At 37.0% G+C, this 19,539-nt stretch overlaps 1 protein-coding gene across 3 annotated transcripts in view; it reads right to left on the bottom strand.

Moving 5' to 3' along the window:
* BMPR1A (bone morphogenetic protein receptor type 1A) overlaps positions 1–19,539 on the bottom strand; it is a 151,212-nt gene that overhangs the window by 72,226 nt on the left and 59,447 nt on the right. The window contains exon 2 of one of the 3 annotated variants that reach the window (XM_082629948.1): positions 11,919–11,986. The exons of the other annotated variants lie outside the window; for them this stretch is intronic. The gene's annotated coding sequence lies outside the window, so the exon portion shown is untranslated. The remainder of the gene's footprint in view (positions 1–11,918; positions 11,987–19,539) is intronic. 3 annotated transcript variants of the gene reach the window in all.

Genomic DNA, 19,539 nt, shown 5'->3' with positions numbered 1-19,539 from the left:
CTTTTAAAAAATTTTTTATTATTAATTTATTTTTATTATTAATTTATTTATTTTTGGCTGCGTTGGGTCTTCCTTGCTGTGCGCGGGCTTTCTCTAGTTGCGGCAAGCGGGGGCTACTCTTTGTTGCAGTGCGTGGGCTTCTCATTGCGGTCGCTTCTCTTGTTGCACAACATGGGCTCTAGGTGCTCGGGCTTCAGTAGTTGTGGCACATGGGCTTAGTTGCTCCTCAGCATGTGGGATCTTCCTGGACCAGGGCTCAAACTTGTGTCCCCTGCATTGGCAGGCAGATTCTTAACCACTGTGCCGCCAGGGAAGTCCCTACAAAGATTTTATTTGATACTGCCTAAATACATATAGCAATACCAATATATTAGAACACAGTACTTTTAAAATGTCCTACTTAGCAAATAGAAGAATGTTTTAAAGTTTCTTTCTCAGAACAGATTTACTTCCTAATGATGCATACCCATATTTTTCAGGATTGCTAAGGCAAGGCAGTAAGGATGGAATGAATTTCTTTAAACATGGGTAGTTTCCATAAAAAAAAATTATACATCATTAAAATGGATAACCATCCTATTACCTAAGGATGTACTGATGGTCAGAATTTAATCCAGTTAACCTGTGTTCAATGTTTGGCTTTCTTATTATTTATTAAAAACTAAAAACTACCTTCATTAAATATTCAATTGTCATTTATCCAAACATGCACATCAATGAAACTAAACAACATTCTAGAAATTATAAAAAATACAATTTTCAATTAAGAGCACCCATATAAAATTCATCACTTGTACAGGCACATGCAAACTGGTCATTTCCGACAGGAGTGGGAAATGGACTACAGATATTTCCTCCAAAAGGACAGTGTTGCTACATGTTCACAGATAGGTAAACACATAGGGAAGAAAGTTTTAGGTGGGAAGGCTGCATTTAAGTTCTCATTTCTATGTGATGAGAGGCAGGTAGTTAATTACTGAACAACACTGTCTTTTAAATCAGTGAGTCACATGCCTAAGGGAGGGGCTTGTAAGCAGGATGAGCAACAACCAGGGCAATCAAGTAAGATTTCAAACAGAAGGAACATCAGGTTTTGAAGAGTTGCAGACAGACAATGAGAAGCAACTACCCCAATATAATGCACATAATACAACAGCCTGACTATGGACTACCCACCTTCTTCAAAACACACCTGTACTTTAGGGACTAAGTTTGTGAAGCTAGATATGTTTGAATTTCAGAGAACAGCTCTATAGCAATAAGCAAGTGAGGTTGAAAGAGAGAGAAAAAAGATTACTGGGTAATACTCCTGAGGGCACTACAGTAAATTTTAAAACATTTTAGACATAGTTCCCTGCTGGCAAGCAACATTTAATCAACTTGAGGAGTCAAGCCATAATATATTAAAGCTTAAACAACAGCACCAGATGACAATACATATACTGTTGTACCACCACACACGACAATTAATTGAGAAGTAAAGACTTGCTTCACAGGTGGAGAGATCACTGTGGGCTGGATTTAAAGTGGCCCTTCTAAAGACCGGCAGGGTTTGATAGTATGCAAGGAGGGAGGGGTACAGGTTCAGATGGGCATTTTACTGGGAGGGCTGGGGTGTTGGGGGCTGGGAGGGTGCACTGTGCCTGGCTACTGTCCCACCTGGGGCCCAGATTCTAGAGTGGTGGAACATAATAATCAATGCATGGTCTGAACCAGATGATAAATTCCCAGCCACCCTGAAGCCCATGTCCATAGCAGATATCAATACTTGTTTTAGTTCTCCTTACAATCAAGCATCAAAGATTTCACAGTCCTTCTTAATATAGAACTCCCAAAAGCCAAGATGCCAAGATGTTTGAAATCCACCTACCATTCTTTTAAGGAGGAGAGAATAAAGAGAAGAACACAGGGTTAAGAGCATGGGTTTTGTAGCCAGATTGAGTACCAAGGTTAGAATCCTGGCTCCACCACTAACCTGTTGTAATACTTTGGACCAAGTTGCTTAACCTCCTTGGTACCCAATCTATAAAGCTGGGAGAATAACTGCATGTATCTGAAGGGTGAGGATCAAAGAAGTTAATGCAGGTATAGCACTTAGAACAGTGCCAGGCAAATGTAAGTACTTTCTAAGTGTAAGCTACTATTACTGCTTTCTATCAACAGGAAATCAACTCTATTCTCAGAGAGTAATGAGAGTTTTATATGAGGGAAAATAATATAAAATGTATAAAAATGTTGCTTAGGTACAGAAAACATTCTGAATCATTGATAGAAACAACATTCAGTACTTAACAATGCCTAATAGCATCAAATACTTGCTAGTTGATTTAAGAACAAAAATGCAACATCAAACATATCATTCTCTATATTTACTGAACATTTACTATATGCCAGTTACTGTACTAAATTCTATACATTTATTCTCTTGTTTAATCTTTAAAATAAACTTTTGAGGCAGGTACCTCTACTAATTCCATATTATAAGAAAACTGAGGCTCAGAGTGGTTGAGTAACCTGACCAAAGTCACACAGTTAATATATGAAGTAGGGCTGAGATTTAACCCAGGTCAGTCAGACTCCAGAAGCTGTACTTTTAATCTAAACTATGCTTTCTCTTTCCAAATCCTGAACCAACAGGCTTTGATATAACACGAGATAAATATAAAATACTATTTTAAAATAATAAAATTATGGGAGGGTGATAGCTAAAGGGTGTGAAGGTTTCATTTTTTAATTTTTTAATTGAAGTATAGTTGTACAATATTATACAAGTTACAGGTGTACAATATAGTGATTCACAATTTTTTTTTTGATTCGCAATTTTAAAATGAAGGTTTCATTCTGAGGTAATGAAAATGTTCTAAAATTGACTACGGTGATTCTGCACATATCTGTGAATATGTACACGAACTGTACGCTTTAAATGGGTTAATTGTATGTTATGTGAACTGTAGCTCAATAAAGCTGTTTTAAAATATTCTTAATGGACTTCCCTGGTGGTGCAGTGATCAAGAATCCGCCTGCCAATGCAGAGGACACAGGTTCGAGCCCTGGTCCATGCCACGGAGCAACTAAGCCCGTGCGCCACAACTACTGAGCCTAAGCTCTAGAGTCCACGAGCCACAACTACTGAGCCCGCGTGCCACAACTACTAAAGCCCATGTGCCTAGAGCCCATGCTCTGCAACAAGAGAAGCGACCATAATGAGAAGCATGTGCACCGCAATGAAGGGCAGCCCCTGCTCGCTGCCAACTAGAGAAAGCCTGCACACAGCAATGAAGACCCAATGCAGCCAAAAATAAATAAATAAAATAAATAAATTTATTTAAAAAAATATTCTTAGTAAAATTAGGGTAGATGGTAATTAGGGTTTTATCCACACACAAACTGATACAGATTAAGAGAGAGAGGTCTGAATTTATTTAGGACAGAAAAATAATTATTTTCAGAACTGAAAGATTTATAATCAATAAGAAAAAAATTAAATATATACCTATACTTAAATTAAATAATGAATGAAATACCTGTGGGTAACCATGATGTAACAGTGATCCCCTTCTAAACAAGCCCAACATTTTGACGAGAGGGAAAATAACACATTCATCACATAGATACTCACTTTTAGCAAGGGGTGCAGTACAAAATGTAGGCAATAACATGAAGTTTTTGAAAAATGTAATGAAGCTAATGATCTCTTATACCACCCTCGAGTATAAATGAGGATAACCTCTATAGAGGGCAGTTTAGCAACATGCGTCATGTACCCACTAGCCCAGCAATTTTAGTTAACAGAGATTTTTATATTTCACTAATAAAAATCTACCAAAAAAATCATGACATTCCTTTAGCTATACGAATGGTCCTGCAACATTCTTAATGATAGCAAAAGAAATAAAACAGAAATAATCTAAACAAACTATAGTAAATTCACATACTGTTATCATGATAGTTAACATTTATTAAGTGCCAAGAATTATTTTTTATGTACTATCTCATTTATTACTTACAGCAACCCTAGGAATTAGATAAGAATTAGATAAGAATGCCATCTTCATTTTCCAGATGAGGAAACTAAAACCCAGAGTAGCAATTCGCTCAAAGTCACACAGCTAGTGAGTATTTGGAGCCAGGATTTCTACCTGGGCAGTTTCAACACTGCCAATTTGTGTGGCTACTATATTGTACTACAGAAGAATAAGGACTTGGAAATATACTCACAATATACTAAAACAGAAAAAAATCAGATATCAAAACAACAGGCATAGTATGGTCCTTCTTTTGTTTAATGCATTAAAAAAAAAAAAAATGAAACAGATACGGCCCCAAATTTAACAGTGGGTATCTCTGAGAGGTGACATTACAGTGGATTATGACCTTTCTTATATTTTTCTGTATTTTCCACATTTTGTAATGCAAGGTAAATTTTTTAAAGTGAGGTTCTTAAAAAAAAGTAAAAAGATAATGACAATTTCAAATACTGCAGAAAGCACAAGTAATTAAAAAACATGGAAGAAGCTGTTAAATTTGCTAAATGGGTTGCTGATGAATTCAAGGGAAGTGGTAGAGGCAAAATGGCAATGGCAAGGAAGAAGTATGTTTAAAAAGTGACAGGAGTGGGGCTTCCCGGGTGGCGCAGTGGTTGAGAGTCTGCCTGCCGATGCAGGGTACACGGGTTCATGCCCCGGTCCGGGAAGATCCCACATGCTGCGGAGCGGCTGGTCCCGTGAGCCATGGCCGCTGAGCCTGCGCGTCTGGAGCCCATGCTCCACAACGGGAGAGGCCCCAACAGTGAGAGGCCCGCGTACCGCAAAAAAAAAAAAAAGTGACAGGAGCCGTTCAGGTATAGACTACCATTTTGAGAAGTTCAAAGATGAGAAGAAGAATGGTATATAGCCTCAAGGTAATAACAGTGTCAAACGAAGGTTTTGCTGGTTTATTTTCAATTTCAAGGAAATTTGATCAGGGTTGTAATCTAACTGGAAATAGCCTGTCAAGGATTCATGTCAAAATAGACAAGGAGCGGGAGGTCTCAACGAAGACAAGGATTTAGCCTTAGAAAAGGGAAAACTTCTTGTGAGACAGGAGAGAGAGAAGAGAAAAACACATAAAAAGAGATCTTTGAGATGAGGAGAAGAAATTTACAGAACTTATATTTGGTACCTTCAAACTGCTCTAAGGAGAATGAAGTCATCTTCAATAACTGAAAGGGTGGGGATTAGGCACAGGGAGAGATGTACGTAGTAGTGGGAAAAAATGTTGGAAAGTAATTGGATTTACCAATTTGCCAGAACAGAAACCATCTACCTAATTATCACATGACCATAAAAGAAAGTACTGAAGGAAGGTAGGAAAATCATTTCTTTTTCACAGTTAGCATGCGCGTTAAACTGCACCATTCAAAACCAGGAGAATCTGTGGTATACCTAGAGACGACACCCTATTATTAATCTCTAGGATAACAACCACTATAATTATCTATGAAGTTGATGTTATAAAGTGCCATCACTTTTAGGAGATGACATGCATTGTCAAAGGAAGCACCAGAGTTCAAGCATAAATTTCTAATTTGACAATAAGAAGGTAGCTTTCTAGGAAAAATCAAGTTGCAAAGATCTGAAACTTGGTATAACTGAAAAGTTTTCCCAAGACAGGTAAATTGTACATATACACAGACCTTTCTGAAGCAGCTTAAAAAAAAATAAATAGCAATCAAGCTCTTCATTTTATGCGAGGATGGAATAAAAGAAAATCTATGAGGTAGGGACTCTTTTCATACAATGAATACTTAATGAGTGCTAACTATGTGTCACATGAACGATTCTAGCCTAGGGATACAGCAATGAACAAAAAGAACTAAAAAGGGCCTGCCTTCTTGGAAATTACATTCTGTTTTACTGTCTGTGTCTTATGAGGTTAAGTAATTTCTCTTTGCAGCCACACCTAGTAGGTGGCAGAGACAGGATTCAAATTCAGATATGTTACATCACAAGAACATGTTCTTGCACTCAGGTATGATTCCAGCATATATAAACCACTGCTTAATATAGGAAAAAAAAATAACTTCTACATTTATCTATACTCTTCAATAATAACACTTATTTTAAAAAGAATTTCGAACACTGTACCATTTTGCTTGTACTACTTCTCTCACGATAGGCACACTTTTCCTTCCATCAACTTGTAAATTTTAAAATAAAGGAAAGCTGAGCTAGCTGAAAGTAATAAGAAGATCTTCTCACCTGCTCCCTTAAATTACTAACCGAAGAACTATTCATGCTTCAGCACACTTCTTAAAATATATTGGGGGAATGCGGGGTAGGGGAATATTAGAGATGAGCCTCATCACAAAGAGTATGTGCTAATCTTTTCCTTTTATTTGTATTATCATTATCTGCATTATCTTAATACGCAAACAACTCACTGCTACTATTATTATTCTCTTTCCCTTAAGGAGCTGCTTTCCTATTAGAAATTTCCAGCAAATACCTGGTGATCCTTGGGTACTGTTCATGTAACAGTGAAGCACAGGAACTCTGATTGGACAACGCTGTGGGTATAGGAGGGCTTGTAAACTAGTGGGCTTCACTGTAGGGTAACTGGGCAATCACCTGCCTGTGCAGATATGGAGACCCTCGAATGTCAGGCTCTGCTGCTCTTTTCCCTGCAGTCAGTTTCTTAGAACAGTCCTCCAGTCTCCTAGATGGAGTATACACTTCTGACTGCCACTGCTCTGCAAACAAGTGGGAAAAGTAATATGGGACAAAAAGTAGGGTACATCTTCTGATCCAGTAAGTAGACTTTTGCTTAACTCTCATTTACAGTGTTTTCCTGTTCTGTATTCTCTCCAAATCTAGGGTCTCACTGGTTTAGTTTCTCGAAACACTCAAACATCCAACTTCTGCCAGGACTACTGAATTTGTCCAGGTCGGGTTCAGCACTGTCCAAGATAAATATAATACTGCAAATGCGACTACATGTGTTAATTTAAAATTTTCTAGTGCCCCCATGAAAAAAACTAGAGAAAAAGCTGAAATTAATAGATTTTGTTTCACCCAATGGATCCAAAATGTTATTTAAATATAATAAATATAAAAATTATTAATAAGATATTTTCTTTTCTTTTTTCATAGTTAGATTTCCAAACCTGGTATGTACATTACAATTAAAGCACATCTCAGTTAGGGCTAGCCACATGTTAAGTGCTCAGTAGCCACTGAATAACTCCAAGATTTCAGTGGCTCAGCACAACAAAAGTCTACTTCTGTCTCATGTAAAATGTCCAACATAACAAGCAGGATCTGTTTCACAGTCATCCAAGGACCCAGGCTGACTATCTTGTTCTTGTATCAAATGAAACATATGGCTAGGTACTTCCAGATAAAGAAAAAGACCAGCAACTCTTCATGGACTTTTCACTATGTCAACACAGAAATAACACACACCTCCCTTCAAAGTCCACTGACCAGAATCAGTCACATGATACCACCTAACTTCAAGGAAACAAAGGAATTAAATGTTCCCACATGCCTGGAATGAAAGGAGAACTGAATGCGGAAGAACACTAAGAAGTCATTACCACAGGCAGGCACCTGGCTGTGAGGACAAGTGTTAGAAGATGATATAAGCCCTAGATCCCAGGGTATAACTGTTTCTTATAAAGATTTTTCAACCTGTTTTCAAAGTGCCTTTGATGAACTTCTTAGCAGACTACACATGGCTGAGGAAAGACCTTCTGAGCTTGAGGATATGTCAGGGAAAAATCTCCAAAAGTGAAAAGCAAACCAAAACACCACCAAAAAAGAACAGAATATCAAAGATCTGTGGAACAACTAGAAAAGATGTAACATATGCATAACAAGAAAGAGAATACAAAAAGGAGACGAAAAAGAGAAAGGAAAAGGAAACATACTTGAAACACTGCCTGAAAATTTCTCCAAATTAATGTTAGACACCAAACCACAGATCCAGAAAGTTCAGAGAACACCAAGCAGGATAAATGACCAAAAAACTACACCTATATAGATCATTTTCAAACTACAGAAAGTAGAAGATTAAGAAAAAATCTTGAAATAGAGGGAAAAAACACCTTACCTATAGAGGGGCAAAGATAAGAATTACATCTGACTTCTCTTCAGAAACCATGCAAGCAAGAAGAGAGTGCAATGAAATATTTAAAGTGTCAAGAGAGAAAAAAACCAACAACCTAGAATTCTGTACCCTTACATGGACTATTCATCAAGGCAGACCACATTATGGTGGTATATAAAATATACCTTAACAAATTTAAAACAATAGAAATCATACAGTATCTCCTCTCAGACCATCACGGAATTAAACTAGAATCAAAAATAGAAAGATAGTTGAAAAATCTCAAAATACTTAGAGATTAAACAATGCACTTCTAAAGGAAATGGGCCAAAGAAGAATTTTCAATTTAAGAATAATTTGAACTAAATGAAAATGAAAGCATAAATTTTCAAAATCAATGGGATGCAGTGAAAGCAGTGCTTAGAGGGAAATTTACGGCATTGAATGCATGTATTAGAAAAGAAGAGAGATCTAAAATCAATAAGGTTAAGGTGCCATCTAAAGAAACTAGGATAAGAAGGGCAAATTAAATCCAAGGTAAGCAGATGAAAAGTAATAAAAATCAGAGCAGAAAATAATAAAACTGAAAACAGGAAATCAATAGAGAAAAATCAATGAAACCGAAAGTTCTTTGAAAAGGTTCTTTGCAAAGATTCTTTGAAAAGATAAATAAAATTGATAAAAAGAAAAATGACACAAATTACTAATATCAGAAATGAAAGAGGAGACACCACTACAGATCCCATGGTCATTAAAAGGTTAATCAAGGAATACCATGAGCTCTATGCCAACAAGTTAGATAACTTAGATGAAATGGCCCTATTCCTTGAAAGACACAATTTGCCAAAACTCACACATGAATAAACAGACTATACAAATAGGTCTACATTTTTAGAAAAATTGAATAATTAATAATCTTCCAAACCAGAAAGCACCAGGCCTAGTGAATTCTAGCAAACACTTAAGAAGATATTATAACAATTCTCTATAATCTTATTCAGAAGACAGAAACAAAGGGAATACTTCCTAACTCATTCTACGAAGCCAGCATTACCCTAATACCAAAAACAGATAAAGACATTACAAGAAAACTAGAGACCAATCTCTCATCAACATATATACAAAAATCCTGAACAGAATATTAGCACATCAGGAATTCCCTGGTGGTCCAGTGGTTAGGACTCAGTGCGCTCACTGCTGGGGCACAGGTTCAATCCCTGGTCGGGGAGCTAAGATCCTGCAAGCTGTGCAGTGTGGCCAAAAAAAAAAAAAAAAAGAATATTAGCATATCAAATCCAACAATGTATAAAAAGAATTTATACCATGACCAACTGGCATTTAATCCAGGTACGCAAGGCTGGTTCAACATTCAAGAAATCAACTAATTCAATCCATCACATCAGAAGACTAAAGAAGAAAAACCACATGATACTATCCTTAGATGCAGAAAAAGCATTTGAGACTATTTTACACTCATTCACAATTAAAAGAAAAATCTCAGCAAACTAGGGATAGAGGGGAATTTCCTCAATTTGAAGAAGAACACCTACCAAAAACCTATAGCTAACATCACATTTAATAGTGAGACACTCAAAGCTTTCCCACTAAGATCAGGAACAAGGCAACATATCCCTTCTTACCACTCCTTTTCAAATCACACTGGAAATCCAAGCTAATGGAATAAGACAAGAAAAATAAATAAACGGTATAAAGATTGGAAAGAAAGAACTGTCTTCGTTCACAGATGATGTGATCATCTATATAGAAAATCTACATGAATCAACGACAAAAAAACTCCTAGAATTAATAATCAATTACAGCAAAGTTGCAAGATACAAGGTTAATATACAAAAGTCAATTGCTCTCCTATATGCCAGTAATATGCTTGTGGAATTTGAAATTAAAAACATATCATTTACATCAGCACCCCCAAAATGAAATACTTAGGTATAAATCTAATAAAATACATATAAGATCTATATGAGGAAAACTACAAAACTAATGAAAAAAGTCAAAGAACTAATAAATGGAAAGATAGTCCATGTTCATGAATAGGAAGACTCAATACTGTCAAGATATCAGTTCTTCCCTATTATCTATTAAGTCAATACAATCCCAGCCAACATCATGTCATTAAGGAATTACAAATTAAAACAACAATCAGGTAAATGTTACCACACATTTATTAAAATGGTCAAAATCTAAAGCACTGACAACATAAAATGCTGATAAGGATACAGAGCAAAGGGACCCTCATTCATTGCTGATGGGAATGCAAAATGACATAGCCACACTGGAAGAATTTGGCAGTTTCTTACAAAAACTAAACATACTATTAGCATACAATCCAGAAATCCTGCTACTTGGTATCCCAAATGAGGTGAAAACTTGTGTCCACACAAAAACCTGCACAAAGATGTTTAAAAGAACTTTATTCATAACTGTCAAAACTTGGAAGCAATCAAGATGTCCTTCAGTAGGTAAATGCATAAATAAGCTGTGGTATATCCAGACAGTGGACTATTATTCACTGATTAATATAATTCATCAACACATTTTAAACATTTTAACAACTGTGAAATCAGAATGTCTTAAAACTGATATAATATCATTGTTTAATAGGCATCATTTTTCTTTCTTAATGGATCTTTTCACATTTTAACAACTGTAAAATCAAGATACGTCTTAAGATTAATATCACATCATTGTTTAATAGGTATCATTTATTTTCTTTCTTAATGGTACACAGAATAACAGTACATCAGTGCCTAGGAATTACACAGATATATATTTTAGGGTTGATGTAATACATTCCAGAATGTATACCTCAACTTCAGAAAGAATGAGTTTGCTAGTACTAACAACCAAATATTTCTCACATATATATATAAAACTTGTCAGGTTTATACTGTTATTAATACAATGTAAGTACTAGCAAAACCTGGCTTTTTATTAACTACTGTTCTTTCTACCATAATTACTAATTTTTTGCCAATTCTCTTTTTATCTTTTTGGTAACATCTCCAGTCCTGCAAAATCTTCCTGATCTGGCTTTACAGAGGCAACTGTAAAATTAACTCAAAGAACCGAACGAATTCTCCACTCTAGAAATATCCTTTTAAAATAAAACTCATCGGGACTTTCCTGGTGACGCAGTGCTTAAAATCTGCCTGCCAATGCAGGGGACACGGGTTTGAGCTCTGGTCTGGGAAGATCCCACACGCCACGGAGTAACTAAGCCCGTGTGCCACAACTATTGAGCCTGTGTTCCAGAGCCCACGAGCCACAACTAGTGAAGCCCACGCACCTAGAGTCTGTGCTCCACAACAAGAGAAGCCACCACAATGAGAAGTCTGCGCACCGCAACAAAGAGTAGCCCCCGCTCACTGCAACAAGAGAGAGCCTGCATCCAGCAATGAAGACCCAATGCAGCCAAAAATAAATAAATAAATAATAAAACTCATCCAATTCTGTTCATTCCTATTCCACTAGTTAATAAAAGATTGCTGTTGCAAATTATAAATTTCTGTGGACAGTGCCACCAACTGACAGAAGGGTTCAAGAAAAATCTGGCAAAACTCCAGGAACTACAATGTACTTCACCCACTCATAAGGAAATACACACTTTGCTTTCTTTACCATCACAATTTGCAATTAGAAAAATGTAGTGATACGATCCTTGAAGAAACATCAACATTTTTTCAGCCCAATTCTAACAAAATAAAATGCAAATGACTAGTGAGAAATAACTATATCTGCATTAACCCACAGAATATAGAAGACCCTTTTTTTGTTTGTCTGTTTCATTGGTGAAATACCAGTAAACTTACTTTGGCTTATGGTTGTTCAACTGAAGTGCAAATGAATTTGTGAATGGGCACATTCAAGGATCAAGTATCTAAAAGTAAACAAATCAATATTATCCACAATGAGAAACAGTTTTTAAAAATTATAATCAGGATGGCGGCCTGTAGAGTCAATTCTAGGAATCCTGAGGGTGAACTGACCCTTTTATTCACTCTTCCACATCGAGCTGCAAACCCATCAGAGGGAACCATGTGATCGTTGTAGCCACCAGCTGACCCCACAGCCACCTTGTGCCTCCCTTGGACCCACCCAAGCATTTCTGAGCCTTCTTTATGCCGGGTGGATGAAAGGCTCTTGGTGCTGCAGCCAGGAGTCAGTGCTGTGCCTCTGAAGTGGGAGAGCCAACTTCAAGACACGGGTCCACAAGAGACCTCCCAGCTCCACATAATATCAAGCAGCGAAAATCTCCCAGAGATCTCCATCTCAACACCAGCACCCAGCTTCAGTCAACGACCAGCAAGCTACAGTGCTGGTCACCCTATGCCAAGCAACTAGCAAGGCAGGAACACAACCCCACCCATTAGCAGAGAGGCTACCTAAAAACATAATAAGGCCATAGGCACCCCAAAACACACCACCAGACGTGGACCTGTCCACCAGAAAGACAAGATCGAGCCTCAACCACCAGAACACAGGCATTAGTCCCCCCCACCAGGAAGCCTACACAACCTACTGAAACAACCTTAGCCACTGGGGTCAGACACCAAAAACAACGGGAACTACGAATCTGCAGCCTGCAAAAAGGAGACCCCAAACACAGTAACATAAGCAAAATAAGAAGACAGAAAAACACACAGCAGGTGAAGGAGCAAGATAAAAACCTACCAGACCTAACAAATGAAGAGGTAATAGGCAGTCTACCTGAAAAAGAATTCAGAATAATGATAGTAAAGCTGATCCAAGATTCTATTTCCAAGATCCATAATCTTGGAAATAGAATAGACAAAATGCAAGAAACAGTTAACAAGGACCTAGAAGAACTAAAGATGAATCAAGCATCGATTAAAAACACAATACATGAAATGAAAAATACTCTAGATGGGATCAATAGCAGAATAACTGAGGCAGAAGAACGGATAAGTGAGGTGGAAGATAAAATAGTGGAAATGACTGATGCAGAGCAAAATAAAGAAAAAAGAATGAAAAGAACAGAGGACAGTCTCAGAGACCTCTGGGACAACATTAAACGCACCAACATTCGAATTATAGGGGTTCCAGAAGAAGAAGAGAAAAAGAAAGGGACTGAGAAAATATCTGAAGAGATTATAGTTGAAAACTTCCCCAATATGGGAAAGGAAATAGTTAATCAAGTCCAGGAGGCACAGAGAGTCCCATACAGAATAAATCCAAGGAGAAATACACCAAGACACATATTAATCAAACTGTCAAAAATTAAACACAAAGAAATCATATTAAAAGCAGCAAGGGAAAAACAACAAATAACACACAAGGGAATCCCCATCAGGTTAACAGCTGATCTCTCAGCAGAAACTCTACAAGCCAGAAGGGAGTGGCAGGACATAATTAAAGTGATGAAGGAGAGAAACCTGCAACCAAGATTACTCTACCCAGCAAGGATCTCATTCAGATTTGATGGAGAAATTAAAACCTTTACAGACAAGCAAAAGCTGAGAGAGTTCAGCACCACCAAACCAGCTTTACAACAAATGCTAAAGGAACTCCTCTAGGCAAGAAGCACAACAGAAGGAATATACCTACAATAACGAACCCAAAGCAATTAAGGAAATGGGAATAGGAACATACATATCAATAATTACCTTAAATGTAAATGGACTAAATGCTCCCACCAAAAGACACAGAGTGGCTGAATGGATACAAAAACAAGACCCATATATATGCTGTCTACAAGAGACCCACTTCAGACCTAGAGACACATACAGATTGAAAGTAAGGGGATGGAAAAAGATATTCCATGCAAATGGAAATCAAAAGAAAGCTGGAGTAGCAATTCTTATATCAGACAAAATAGACTTTAAAATAAAGACTATTAGAAGAGACAAAGAAGGACACTACATAATGATAAAGGGATCGATCCAAGAAGAAGATATAACAATTGTAAATATTTATGCACCCAACATAGGAGCACCTCAATACATAAGGCAAATACTAACAGCCATAAAAGGGGAAATCAACAGTAACACAATCATAGTAGGGGACTTTAACACCCCACTTTCACCAATGGACAGATCATCCAAAATGAAAATAAATAAGGAAACACAAGCTTTAAATGATACATTAAACAAGATGGACTTAGTTGATATTTATAGGACATTCCATCCAAAAACAACAGAATACACATTTTTCTCAAGTGCTCATGGAACATTCTCCAGGATAGATCATATCTTGGGTCACAAATCAAGCCTTGGTAAATTTAAGAAAATTGAAATTGTATCAAGTATCTTTTCCGACCACAATGCTATGAGACTAGACATCAATTACAGGAAAAGATCTGTAAAAAATACAAACACATGGAGGCTAAACAATACACTACTCAATAACGAAGTGATCACTGAAGAAATCAAAGAGGAAATTAAAAAATACCTAGAAACAAATGACAATGGAGACACGACGACCCAAAACCTATGGGACGCAGCAAAAGCAGTTCTAAGGGGGAAGTTTATAGCAATACAATCTCACCTTAAGAAACAGGAAACATTTCGAGTAAACAACCTGACCCTGTACCTAAAGCAATTAGAGAAAGAAGAACAAAAAACCCCCAAAGCTAGCAGAAGGAAAGAAATCATAAAGATCAGATCAGAAATAAATGAAAAAGAAATGAAGGAAACGATAGCAAAGATCAACCAAACTAAAAGCTGGTTCTTTGAGAAGATAAACAAAATTGACAAACCATTAGCCAGACTCATCAAGAAAAGAAGGGAGAAGACTCAAATCAATAGAATTAGAAATGAAAAAGGAGAAGTAACAACTGACACTGCAGAAATACAAAAGATCATGAGAGATTACTATAAGCAACTCTATGCCAATAAAATGGACAACCTGGAAGAAATGGACAAATTCTTAGAAATGCACAACCTGCCAAGACTGAATCAGGAAGAAATAGAAAATATGAATAGACCAATCACAAGCACTGAAATTGAAACTGTGATTAAAAATCTTCCATCAAACAAAAGCCCAGGACCCGATGGCTTCACAGGCGAATTCTATCAAACATTTAGAGAAGAGCTAACACCCATCCTTCTCAAACTCTTCCAAACAATATCAGAGGAAGGAACACTCCCAAACTCATTCTACGAGGCCACCATCACCTTGATACCAAAACCAGGCAAGGATGTCACAAAGAAAGAAAACTACAGGCCAATATCACTGATGAACATAGATGCAAAAATCCTCAACAAAATCCTAGCAAACAGAATCCAACAGCACATTAAAAGGATCATACACCATGATCAAGTGGGGTTTATTCCAGGAATGCAAGGATTCTTCAATATACGCAAATCAATCAATGTGATACACCATATTAACAAGCTGAAGGAGAAAAACCATATGATCATCTCAATAGATGCAGAGAAAGCTTTCGACAAAATTCAACACCCATTTATGATAAAAACCCTGCAGAAAGTAGGCATAGAGGGATCTTTCCTCAACATAATAAAGGCCATATATGACAAACCCACAGCCAACATTGTCCTCAATGGTGAAAAACTGAAACCATTTCCACTAAGATCAGGAACAAGACAAGGTTGCCCACTCTCACCACTTTTATTCAACATAGTTTTGGAAGTTTTAGCCACAGCAATCAGAGAAGAAAAGGAAATAAAAGGAATCCAAATTGGAAAAGAAGAAGTAAAGCTGTCACTGTTTGCAGATGACATGATACTATACATAGAGAATCCTAAAGATGCTACCAGAAAACTACTAGAGCTAATCAATGAATTTGGTAAAGTAGCAGGATACAAAATTAATGTACAGAAATCTCTGGCATTCCTGTACACTAATGATGAAAAATCTGAAAATGAAATCAAGAAAACACTCCCATTTACCATTGCAACAAAAAGAATAAAATATCTAGGAATAAACCTACCTAAGGAGACAAAAGACCTGTATGCAGAAAATTATAAGACACTGATGAAAGAAATTAAAGATGATACAAATAGATGGAGAGATATACCATGCTCCTGGATTGGAAGAATCAATATTGTGAAAATGACTCTACTACCAAAAGCAATCTACAGATTCAATGCAATCCCTATCAAACTACCACTGGCATTTTTCACAGAACTAGAACAAAAAATTTCAAAATTTGTTTGGAAAAACAAAAGACCCCAAATAGCCAAAGCAATCTTGAGAACGAAAAACGGAGCTGGAGGAATCAGGCTCCCTGACTTCAGACTATACTACAAAGCTACAGTAATTAAGACAGTGTGGTACTGGCATAAAAACAGAAAGATAGATCAGTGGATCAGGATAGAAAGCCCAGAGATAAACCCACGCACATATGGCCAACTTATCTTTGATAAAGGAGGCAGGAATGTACAGTGGAGAAAGGACAGCCTCTTCAATAAGTGGTGCTGGGAAAACTGGACAGGGACATGTAAAAGTTTGAGATTAGATCATTCCCTAACACCATACACAAAAATAAGCTCAAAATGGATTAAAGACTTAAATGTAAGGCCAGAAACTATCAAACTCTTAGAGGAAAACATAGGTAGAACACTCTATGACATAAATCACAGCAAGATCCTTTTGGACCCACCTCCTAGAGAAATGGAAATAAAAACACAGATAAACAAATGGGACCTAATGAAACTTCAAAGCTTTTGCACAGCAAAGGAAACCATAAACAAGACCAAAAGACAACCCTCAGAATGGGAGAAAATATTTGCAAATGAAGCAACTGACAAAGGATTAATCTCCAAAATTTATAAACAGCTCATGCAGCTCAATAGCAAAAAAACAAACAACCCAATCCAAAAATGGGCAGAAGACTTAAATAGGCATTTCTCCAAAGAAGATATACAGACTGCCAACAAACACATGAAAGAATGCTCAACATCATTAATCATTAGAGAAATGCAAATCAAAACTACAATGAGATATCATCTCACACCAGTCAGAATGGCCATCATCAAGAAATCTAGAAACAATAAATGCTGGAGAGGGTGTGGAGAAAAGGGAACACTCTTGCACTGCTGGTGGGAATGTGAATTGGTACAGCCGCTATGGAGAACGGTATGGAGGTTCCTTAAAAAACTACAAATAGAACTACCATATGACACAGAAATCCCACTACTGGGCATATACCCTGAGAAAACCATAATTCAAAAAGAGACATGTACCAAAATGTTCATTGCAGCTCTATTCACAATAGCCCGGAGCTGGAAACAACCTAAGTGTCCATCATCGGATGAATGGATAAAGAAGATGTGGCACATATATACAATGGAATATTACTCAGCCATAAAAAGAAATGAAACTGAGCTATTTGTAATGAGGTGGATAGACCTAGAGTCTGTCATACAGAGTGAAGTAAGTCAGAAAGAGAAAGACAAATACCGTATGCTAACACATATATACGGAATTTAAAAAAAAAAAATGTCATGAAGAACCTAGGGGTAAAACGGGAATAAAGACACAGACCTACTTGAGAATGGACTTGAGGATATGGGGAGGGGGAAGGGTAAGCTGTGACAAAGCGAAAGAGAGGCATGGACATATATACACTACCAAACGTAAGGTAGATAGATAGTGGGAAGCAGCCGCAGAGCACAGGGAGATCAGCTCGGTGCTTTGTGACCGCCTGGAGGGGTGGGATGGGGAGGGTGGGAGGGAGGGAGATGCATGAGGGAAGGGATGTGGGAACAGATGTATATGTATGACTGATTCACTTTGTTATAAAGCAGAAACTAAAAAAAAAAAAAAAAATTATAATCAGTATCTTGATAGGGGTATGGATTACAAAGGTGTATGCATTTTCCAAAACTGATTGAACTGTATACATAAGATCTGCACACTTCACTTTATATATATGTTTACATATATATACATATTATACTTCAATTTTTAAAACTTAATAAATTAAAACATGGAATGGGGAAAAGCAAAAAAAAAAAATCCTGTGGGGTTGGATGAAAATTGACGGTGCTAGTATAAACTAAAATTATTTTTTTTAAATAATATAATAAAAAATATAGTTCCTAACTACGTTCACTGGAAGGGACTGGAAGCAATGACACCAGTACTAATGAGAATACCTAATGCCCAGATCTTGGTTTCTATATATTATTTCTCCACTAAGAGAAACCTGGCCTCCTTAGAGACATGACTGATTCTGGCCCATAGATAGGGCACAAAAGATCCAACATGAGCCTGGAACATCACTGTGTCAGAAAATGATAGGGCCACACCCAAAGGACACCAGAGCCAGGATGAAGGGACTCCAACTGTCAGAACCTGGGACAATATGAACATCAAAAAACGTAACGGTTGTAAATGAATGGATAAAGAGGATGTGGTATATATATATATATATATATATATATATATATATATATATATATATATATATATATATATATACCACACACACACACAATGGAATACCACTCAGTCATAAAAAAGAACAAAATTTTGCCATGTGCAGCAACATGAGTTGGAGGGCATTATGCTAAGTGAAATAAGTCAGAAGGACAAATACAGTATGATACCACTTTTTTGTGGAATCTAAAAAAAGTACAACAAACTAGTGAATATGACAAAAAAGAAGTAGACTCACAGAGAGAGAGCAAACCAGTGGTTACCAGTGGGCGGAGGGGAGGCAATATAGGAGTGGGAGAGTGGGAGGTACAAACTACTGGGTGTAAGATAAACTCAAGGATGTATTGTACAACACAGGAAATATAGTCAATATTTTGTTATAACTGTAAATGGAAAAGTAACCTTTTAAAATTGTGTAAAATTTTTTAAAAAATTAAATACAAATAACAACAAAAAATAAGGGTTGTAATGGATTATAACCCACTGGATAAAGTAGAAGTCCATCAGTCCATATTGATGATAGCTAGATAGATAAAGAGAATAAATAAAGACATAAGACAGTAAGATATTCAAGTATCTCCCCACAGTTTGTTTATTAGTTGTAAAGGGGGAAACAGTGACTATACAATGAAGAAACTGGACAACACCCTAGCCAGGTGATCAAAACCAACATTACTAATGACAAGTAAGGTCAGACGTATCATGCTTCTGAATGTGATAGCCTGAGAAAGGACACATCATCATTTATGTAGAATTCTGGCCAGAGATGCATCACCTAAATCTAACAATGAGAAAATGTCAGATAACTCCAAATTGAGGAATACTGTATAAAATAACTGGCCTATATTCTTTTTTTTTTAATTTCTAGCACTATTTTATTTATTTATTTTTAATATATTTATTTTATTCATGTTTGGCTGTGTTGGGTCTTCGTTGCTGCGCGTGGGCTTTCTCTAGTTGCAGCGAGTGGGGGCTACCCTTCACTGCGGTGCGCAGGCTTCTCATTGCGGTGGCTTCTCTTGTTGTGGAGCACGGGCTCTAGGCGTGCAGGCTTCAGTAGTTGTGGCA

This window comes from Mesoplodon mirus (assembly GCF_964341445.2).
Source record: "Mesoplodon mirus genome assembly, chromosome: 2".
In the NCBI taxonomy this organism is placed as follows: Eukaryota; Metazoa; Chordata; class Mammalia; order Artiodactyla; family Ziphiidae; genus Mesoplodon; species Mesoplodon mirus.
The sequence above is the reverse complement of the archived record's forward strand: the minus strand, read 5'-3'. Positions and strand labels throughout refer to the sequence as shown.